The sequence below is a fragment of the Trachemys scripta genome, chromosome 12 (assembly GCF_013100865.1).
Source record: "Trachemys scripta elegans isolate TJP31775 chromosome 12, CAS_Tse_1.0, whole genome shotgun sequence".
In the NCBI taxonomy this organism is placed as follows: domain Eukaryota; kingdom Metazoa; phylum Chordata; order Testudines; family Emydidae; genus Trachemys; species Trachemys scripta.
Window position 1 is genome coordinate 41,251,063 of NC_048309.1, and position 9,943 is coordinate 41,261,005.

Here is a 9,943-nt window from a genome sequence, read left to right on the forward strand (position 1 = left end):
AAGTTTCCCCTCCAAAACCAGGAAAAATGAGACTTTGTCTCCATTTCGTTCTCATTGTAGCAGCTCTGGAAGGTATGTTCTCCCCTGAGTACCCTGAAGAATATTGAGTTGCTGAATATAACATCAATATGCTTTAAAGTGCCTTTATTTACAGGTGGCCGGCCCCAGGTCCAGCTGGTGGAGTCTGGAGAGGGTGTGAAAAAGTCACCTTTGGAGACTACTGGATGAGCTGGTCCGTCAGGCTCCTGGCAAGGGCCTGGAGTGTATCTAAATAAATATGTGGAGATATACCTATCTCCTAGAACTGGAAGGGACCCTGAAAGGTCATTGAGTCCAGCCCCCTGCCTTCACTAGCAGGACCAAGTACTGATTTTTGCCCTAGATCCCTAGTGGCTCCCTCAAGGATTGAATTCATAGCCCTGGGTTTAGCAGGCCCATGCTCAAACCACTGAGCTATCCCTCCGCCCATCCTTGTATAAGCTACTGGGCCGGCAGTACAGTACATTACGCCAGCTCAATCCAAGGCCGATTCACCATCTCCAGGGACAATCCCAACAACCTGCTATATCTGCAAATGAGAGGCCTGAAACTCAAGGACACTGCCCTGTATTACTGTGCCAGACACAAAGTGAGGGGAAGCTGCTGTGAGCTCGGACAAAAACCTATCCAATAGTGAATGGCTATCCAACTACAGAAGCAGTTTCTCCTCCCTTGGTGTTCACACCTCAACTGCTAGCAGAGGACCGCACCCTCCCTGATTGAACTAACCTCGTTATCTCCATAGTGATTCTTGCCAGCATATTTATACCTGCCTCTGGAAATTTCCATTAGATGCGTCTGACGAAGTGGGCATTCACCCACGAAAGCTTATGCTCCAATACATCTGTTAGTCTTAAAGGTGCCACAGGACTCTCTGTTGCTTTTTACAGATTCAGACTAACACGGCTACCCCTCTGATACGGGAATAGAAGTGTGAACACAAATATAAATCTCAGTCATGAATAATGATCTCCCTTCAGTGCTGCCTGACTCTTCCCTCGACTCTCTCCTAAAGAGAGACTCCCGGAGACGCTGCTCTCGGCCCACTAATCTCAGTGAGTCTCTACTGGAAAACCTTAACTCTGTCCTCAGACTCCCCCCCACAGTTTCTCCCACCTGCACCCACAGGCGGGCCCCAGACCTGGCCCAAAGCATGAGCCAGGCTTGCTCAGATCACGTCCCTGGTGTCATGGATCATTTCAATGTAGCCGGTCAGTGCTGGGAAGGAAAAGGGGCTTCTGTCCCAAATCCCTCCCAGCACCATGGGAAATCTTCCCTCTCCAGGGGGTGGCCCAGCCCAATGGATCCCTGGGACACAACCCTTCCCCAAACACTTACCCCACTGACCGGACGTGGCCTGGTCCCTATGCGTATGGGACATGCTACCACCAGATCACCTGACAATACCCAGACACTAAGTTCCTGTGAGAGGAAATATAGTCACGGCAGGGAGATGTTCATTCCTCTCAGGGATCCAAAAGTTTAATGATGACCCCAGCTCCCTTGGCTGCACAGACACCCAGGACAGGACAGTCTGACTCCTCACCCGGAGCCCTAGGGCGAGTCAATCAGACCAACCACTGGAAGGAGGCGTATGTGTCTCTTGTAAAGTGGGGGTATGTAAATGAGGGTGCGAGTTTCCTGTTTAAATCTGTCCCTCCCTCTGTCCAGGCTGCACCCGGAGACCTGACGCCACCAGCCTCTGTGCAGTTATCAGCCATTCCCCATGAAAAATTTCCCCTTGAACACCAGGATGGAAAAATGAGATTTTTGCTTCTTTTAATTTTCATTGTTACAGCTGTGGAAGGTATTTTCCTTCTCTGAAGAACTGGCAGAGTTAGAAAATGTGTTTTTGCTGTTTTTATGCCAATATTTATAACCTGTCTTTATTTGCAGGTGTCTGGTCACAGGTGGTGCTGGAGGAGTCTGGAGGGGATGTGAAAAAGCCCGGAGACCCTCTCCCGCACAGCCTCTGGCTTTACCTTCAGCAGCTCCTGGATGAGTTGGGTCCAATAGTCAGGGCCAATCAAGGGAGTTGAATGGTCATTTGGCCTAGTCCTCATGCTCAAAGGGAGCCTCAAATTTAGACACTTGTTAATTTTTTGGCATTTCATAAGTTTCACAACTTGTTTTTATGTCCATTCCTATTGGACCAAAATGTGAAACACTCTCTCAGCTTAGAGTTGCAAGGCAACCTGGTCACCTGGCCTCCACCTCTTTCTTTGTTCTGCAACTCATCCCAGCCAGCTGGCTTCTTGCAGCAGGTATGTCCTGGCCATCAGTTGCTGGGATACAGAATTTATGGCCATTGTCTGGGCCCAAGCAGCTAGACAGCAGTCACACCTGCCCTTTCGGGGTCTCTGCAAAGATTAAACACCCTTGTCCCACCACCTAGATCAGTTGTCCCAAAACTTTTGAGGGTCATGCACCCGTTACCCTTGTCCATGCTCCTGCAAGCCATGGCTGGGAGTGGGGCCACAGCTATGGGGGAAGGGACGCGGACAGATGTAAGGGGGCTGAGGCAGGGGCCACAGCTGGGGGTGGGGGCCAAAACTGGCAGTGGAGCCCCAGCTTTAGGGCTGGGAGTGGAGCCCTGGGAGCGGAGCCTGCATTCAGGGCCAGCAGCTGGGGCTGGGGTCAGGAGCAGAGCTGGGTGGCGCTCCCTCCTCACCCCCCGTGGGGACTGGCCCAGGCCCCAGTTGCAATCCCCTGACTGTTACTCCATTCCACCTGGGGGGATTCACCCCACATTTTGGACCTCTGACCTAGATAATCTTGCAACAAATAGGGGAAACTGAGGTATACACAATATGATACAAAATGTTCAGAAAATTTCCACTTCATCACAGGGGTGTCAGTGGGGTCTGAGCTGGGCAGCAGCACAGGGAAGGTGGGGAGGTTTCGCTTTGGAAAATTTAAACTGCAAAACATACCCCTGTGTTCCAGCAAAAGCCTCTCATTTATCCCTTAACCCCCTTCCCCATGAAAATCTCCACCCCTGCCCTGGCACACAGAGACCCCCTCGCTCCAAGGCAGATTTTTAACTTTTCTCACTTTTCCTTGGCCTGTATAAACATTCTTTTCATCAAAATGATCAAGGGTTTTTAAAATTAGAATAAGAGAACAAACTAACTCAAAACCAAAGAAACCACTATCAATCTCCCCAGCACACACAGTTTGGGTCTGAACTTTTCTATTGAAATTTTGAGGTAATAAAACTCAGACTGCTATTGTCCAGAAAACAAACCCAAACCTCCCATGCAGTACCTAGGATATCTATTACTGAATCACCAACGCTTCAGCTACTTTTGTGAGATTTCCGACTGCCCAATATTGCTGGTATTCCAGAGGAGCAATTCTTGACTCCAGTAAGCATTTATCTCAGTCTCGTTCTGTGTATCACAGGTTTCTCTAGGACAGCGGTTCTCAAACTGGGGTCACTGCTTGTGTAGGGAAAGCCCCTGGCGGGCCGGCTGGTTTGTTTATCTGCCCCGTCTGCAGGTCCAGCCAATCCCTCGTCCCGCACCGCTTCCAGCAGCTCCCATTGGCCTGCAGTGGCGAACGGCGGCCAGTGGGAGCCGTGATCAGCCGGACCTGCGGACAGGGCAGGTAAACAAAACCGTCCCGGCCCGCCAAGGGCTTTCCCTACACAAGCGGCGGCCCCAGTTTGAGAACCGCTGCTCTAGGAAAGGGCAGTGAATGGTTCTAGGGTCCAGGGATCCTCATTCAAATCAAGCTAGAACCTGAGAAGCCTTTCCCAGGTTGTGGGAGGGGAGGCATGTCAAAGCTCTCTGAGCTCTAGCACGTGGCTAAATAAAGAGAAAAAGCCTCATATTCTCCCTCTGCTTTGGGTGCTGGGTTTACTCCTTGACTTCAAGTCTGGGAATTGTGCTTGTTTATCAGTTTATCTGGAATTGGTGGCTGGCTTTGTAAACAGCTGTGATGGCTGAGTGGTAAAGGCTTTGGGCTAGCAAAGCTGTGGGTTTTCCCTGTGAAGGTTCAAACCATTGTCAGAGCAAAGATTGAATTTTGGACATGCTTTTTCACCAGGACAATAAAGCTGTACAACCTCGTGATATATTCTCATTTTACTCCCCCTCTCAAGGAAACCCTCTCATGGATCAATAACTGGTTAAAATTTAGGAAACAAAGGGTAGGAATAAATGGTCAGTTTTCAGGATGGAAAAAGGTAAATAATGGGGTCTGTACTGGGACCAGTACTGAATTGCAACATATTCATGAATGATCTGGAAAAAGGGGTAAACAGTGAGGTGGCAAAATTTGCAGATGATCCAAAACTACTCAGGATAGTTAAGTCCAAAGCAGACTGGGAAGAGTTACAAAGAGATTTCACAAATCTGGGCGACTGGGCAACAAAATGGCAGATGAAATTCAATGTTGATAATTACAAAGTAATGCACGTTGGAAACCATAATCCAACTATACATATAAAATGATAGGGTCTAAATTAGCTGTTACCACTCAAGAAAGAGATCTTGGAGTCATTGTGGTTAGTTCTCTGAAAACATCCACTCAATGTGCAGCGGCAGTCAAAAAAGGGAACAGAATGTTGAGAATCAGTAGGAAAGGGATAGATAATAAGACAGAAAATATCATAGTGCCTCTCTATAAATCCATGGTACGCCCACATCTTGAATACTGCATGCAAATGTGGTTGCCCCATTTCAGAAAAGATATATTGATTTGGACAAGATTCAGAAAAGGGCAACAAAAATGATTAGGAGTATAGAGCGTCTGCCATATGAGGAGACATTAATACAATTGGGACTTTTCAGCTTGGAAAAAAATGACTAAGGGGGGATATGATAGAGCTCTATAAATTCATGACTGGTGTGGAGAAAGTAAATAAGAAAGTGTTATTTGCTCCTTCTCATGACACAAGAACTAGGGGTCACCAAATGAAATTAATAGGCAACACATTTAAAACAAACAAAAGGATATATTTTTTTCACACAACGCACAGTCAACCTGTGAAACTCCTTGCCAGAGGATTTTGTGAAGGCCAAGACTATAACAAGGTTCAAAAAAAGAATTAGATAAATTCATGGAGGACAGGTCCATCAATGGCTATTAGCCAGAATGGATAGGGATGGTGTCCCTAGTCTCTGTTTGCCAGGAGCTGGGAATGGGCAACAGATCACTTGATGATTACCTGTTCTGTTCATTCCTTCTGAAGCATCTGACATTGGCCACTATGGGAAGACAGGATATTGGGCTAGATGGACCTTTGGTCTGACCCAGTATGGCCATTCTTATGTTCTTATGCTCCTTTCATATAGTCCCTGAGGTTTCAGCCAAAAAGCCCGAGATGGGCAAACACTCTGGGGTCCTGAAGCCTCTGCCACCCATGTAGTGCCCTCTGGCTAATCCCTAACCCTTGATGCTGCTCCTTTCTATAGAATGTGAAAGGAGCGGAAGCAGTGAAGGAGTCTTCTAGGGACACAGATCCAAGACTTTGGGAGAGTGAAGGGCAAAAATCCAATTGCTCTGTTTGTAAAACCCTGACCATAGGCCCTGTCAGCAACCTTTCACATAGACCCAAAGTCCAAAGCTCGGTTTGAGCTGGGGGCCTAGCCCACCGAGAACAATATTAGCTAAGAGAAGCTGAACAAACACGAGACAATCTGCTTTTTACTAAGATAAGCATGGTCAGCAAAACTCCAGATGAGGAGTGGTAATTGGTGTCCTTATCAGAATCTAGAGACATACCAAAGTATTGAAAGAGGCCTCTATGTCCACTCCTTCTGCAGGAAAAGATAACGAATACCCTCCCCACATACCAACCTTGAGTTCATGGAGAGGGTCAAGCATGTCAGTATGAGATATGGTGCACCTCCTCCCTCCCAGATGCCAGTGTTAGCCTTTAGAAACACAATGGAGGCACCCTGAAAAACAATTTCTATTGCCATGTACTTTTCAATGTCTTTTTGCTTTGAACCCCAGGAATGTACCTGTTGGACCACCAGAAGAGCTACCTCATCCCTATGGACCCCAAATCAGAATTCAACATCTATATTATATAATTATACACTTTATACATTGTTTAAGGGAAAACACCTGTGTACTAACAGTATGTAAGTATAAGTATGTTAACCTGAAACCTTGGGTGGAGCCATTATGTAATCTTCTAGACTATTGGCTACTGTGCTTATCTTGTCTAGCTCCTAGACCTATCCAGGGGCTTGGGACCTCCCACCCCGTCGCTCCTCTCCACCCATGAATATTCTATATAATCTATTGTAATCAACTGCTTGGCAGTGTCTCTGAGCCTAATAAGCAAAGTGACACTCCGCCAGCGCTGTGCGTAATAAACCCATGTGCTTGATTCTACACACTGTCCATTTTGTTCCTTCAGCGAGACAGATTGTCTGAGACAGCAGAGTGCTGTAAACCATGCAGCCACCCCCTTAATCAGGAGGCAGTTCCAGCCCTGAGTCTGGGCTACCAGGATCCCTCTCACAGAGCAGAGTGGCCACAGATGAAAGCCTGAAAATAGGCATGTGAAACTAACTCCTGCTCTCTGTGGCAGGGCTTCCCATAGACCAAATGGCACCCCATGCAAGAAGCATCTTCGGTGCCCTCCTCCCCCATATGTTAAACTTTTGAATACCTTATTTGTTATTGCATTTGTAGCTCATTTCATGATTTTGATGCACAATTTGTATGTAAGGTTTTCTCTGTCATATAAGATGATAAATGTTCATGCTAGGATCTGTAAATCTGTATTTATTCATGCAGTGGTGGATTTAGAGTTTGTGGGGCCCTGTGCGCAGCTTCATTTTTGGGGGCTCCCCCTCAGGACACAGGCAAGAAAAAGAACATTCTCTCTTATCTCCCCCTTGTTTTTCATACTTTTTTCTTCATCCTCCCCCTATATTATACGTATAGGAAGTAAATGAAAATAAAGTGAGGTACCTTGATTGGGGCAGGGAGTTGGGTGCAGGGGTCAGGCTGTGGGTGGAAGTTTGGGTGCTGGGTGCGGGTTATGGGCTGGGGCAGAGGGTTGGGGTGCAGGAGGGGTCAGAGGGCAGCGCTTACCTCGGGCAGCATGGCTCCCAAAGTGACTGGCACATACACCCCTCCAGCATTGGCTCCTAGGCAAGGGGGGAACCAGGGGGTCTCCACATGCCGCTGCCCACAGACACTGCTCCCGCAGCTCCCATTGGCCACAGTTCCCAGCCAATGGGAGCTGTGGAGTCGGCGCTTGGGGCGGGGCAGCACATGGAGATGCACCCCTGAGGGGCCACAGGGACATGCCGGACACTTCTGGTAGCAGTGCGGCATTGAGGGAGGGAGGCGGAGTGGTCAGGGAGCCACCTTAGCACTGCGGGCACGTCTATGCATGACCCTTGGGAGGAGAGGGGCAGTGGGTCTCTGTGTGTTGCCTGGGGTGGGGGCAGTGCGTGGAGCCACCTCCACCCCTGCCAGGGGCGCGCAGAGACTTTACTAGCAGCCAGCCGCTTCCGGGAGCGGCATGGGGCCACTGGCCACGGCATGCAGGGAGCCTGCCTGAGTCCCAGCCGGGACTAAGGGGCACATTGTCAGATGAGATTTGTCCTGCATTTTGGAGGTCCCCCTGTCATTGGGGACCCCGTGCCACCATACAGTTTGTTTCATGGTAAACCCACTCCTGGGCTGCTACAGGCCTCCGCTCTACCATCTCAGCCATTGAAGGGAAGCTTATTTGCAACTGCTACTGCCAGTTCCTCCAAGTGAACCTATCCACACACAGTTTTGCAGCAGTAACATGCTGGGCCAGTAAGACAGAGGTCAATGGACTGACACAATTCTCTGCTAGCAACAGGCTCCCTTGTTTTCTTCTGGATCTTCAAGCGAGGCAGGGGCCTTCAGAGTGACAAGAGTCTGGACCCTGAAGTCAGGGACCTGCTGAGGCTGCAGACTGCTAGGAAGGTCCCCAGCACTTCTTGTTGGCTGGGCTGAAGTCAAGCGGCGCTCCCATGTGGGGTAAGTGCCTCATCTCATGGGCTGAAGCATTGGTGTTTCTTTGTCCCCTTTTCCTACCCAGAGAGGCAGGCAGCTGCTGCAGGGGCATGCAAGCGAGACTCTCAGGATATCGGTCAGCTAGGTGTGGCTGGCAGGGGAAAGAGCCAAGCCTTCCATCTCAGCCTAGCATTGGCCCACATTGCTCTGCGCTCGGCCAGCCATGGCGGGCGGGACTGTGGCTGCAGCTCAAGCTTGGGCTACATGGCCATGCTTCGCTGGCAGGGTATGCCACAGGCAAAGGCCTGGGTACAGTCTACAGGAAGGAAGGTGGAGTCTACGCATCTTGTGGGTTTCTCCCTCGCTACTCAGGCAGAGGCAGGAGGGGAACAACAAGGGCTTGGCTGAAGATTTTGAGCCTGGACTGGAGGATTAAGCCTGAGGCCCTGTCGTTGCTGCTCGGACATAGAGTTTTGTGGTGCTGCCCCCATGATCCCCCATCCACTAGGTCAACACTTTGAAGCCAAGGGGACAGGCTTGGAAGCAGCAAAATGGGACATTTGCGGTAGCCAGCAGTTCTCAAGGAGCATCCGACATGTATGTGAGTGCTGTTCCCCTCTGGGCGTGTTCCAGCTTTGTTTTGGTTTGTCAGCACGAAAAGGGGTTTGTTTATGAATCTGACAGTTTTCAAAATCTAACCTTAACTGCTGTGTCAGGATACAGGGTGGATAAGCCTGATTTATCTGCACTGGATTATTGCAATCTGAGGCCTCTCCATCCTTTCTGGTTACACAGACCAGTTTGTACCCATCCGAAGAAGTGGGCTGTAGTCCACGAAAGCTTATGCTCTAATAAATTTGTTAGTCTCTAAGGTGCCACAAGTACTCCTGTTCTTCTGTTTGCGGATACAGACTAACACGGCTGTTACTCTGAAACCTGAATTAGATGTGACTCAGCATGCCCACCATTTCTCAGCCCATTTCTCAGGTGTAGCTGTGGACCCCAACAAGTGTGCCTGCTATGTAAAAGTTTTGGGGTCTCCAATTGTTGACTGGGAAAGACCCCCCCACCCAATGATTCCCATTATATTCCTAGTCGACAAACCCACTCCTCTCAGCTCCAGTTTTTCAAAGAGTGATTACTGGAGATAGGTTTATCTTCCAGAAATGCTTTCTCTGCCTCAAGACATAATGCAATTGCAAATGAAAAGGATTCTTGTTTACTAATCACAGGGTTTTTTTATTCAAAGAAAAACTGTAGGGAGAAACCTCAACATTACTGAAAAGCTGATATTAAGAAAATGTCAGTTTTTTTGGAGGAGACGAATTACAAACTTGTTTGCACTTTATTAAATATGAAAATATAGTTATAAGAATGTTACAGCCAAAATGTCCAAAATATTACAATATCTAGTATATATGGTTTTGTTGCAAAATGTTAAAACTAACCAATTTCAAGAGGATTCTATCATTGTCGCCCAAGCACACCCAAATATAAAAGTTTAATGCCCTCAATGTGTTTGCTTAGACCTGAATTTAAACTTCATTTGGGTTTCATTTTATACTATCTTCATTTGCTATGTTATGTTAAAAAGACATAGTGGTTGTTAAAGCTTGTGCTTTCAAACAGTTAACAAAAGTTGAGTTGCTATCACAGGGAAATTAAGAAACTTGGGTACTTATTCTGTTACTAACTCATTTGCTAATGTAAGCAGAGTCAGGATGAGCTCTACCCTGACATCTGGTGTTGAATTATGGCGAGGGTGGAAAAGAACTTCAGGGCTGATCTTTTTTGCATAGGCACACCCACTCGCCTAGCCTGGGACAACAGCAACTGAAAGTGGTTACTTTGGCTGGTGTGGGATCCCCAGTTTCTCTGTTATTGGGGCAGGAAGAATAAAGTGTTGTTACCCTGATTCTGTGAATCAAGGCCAGTGGAACTG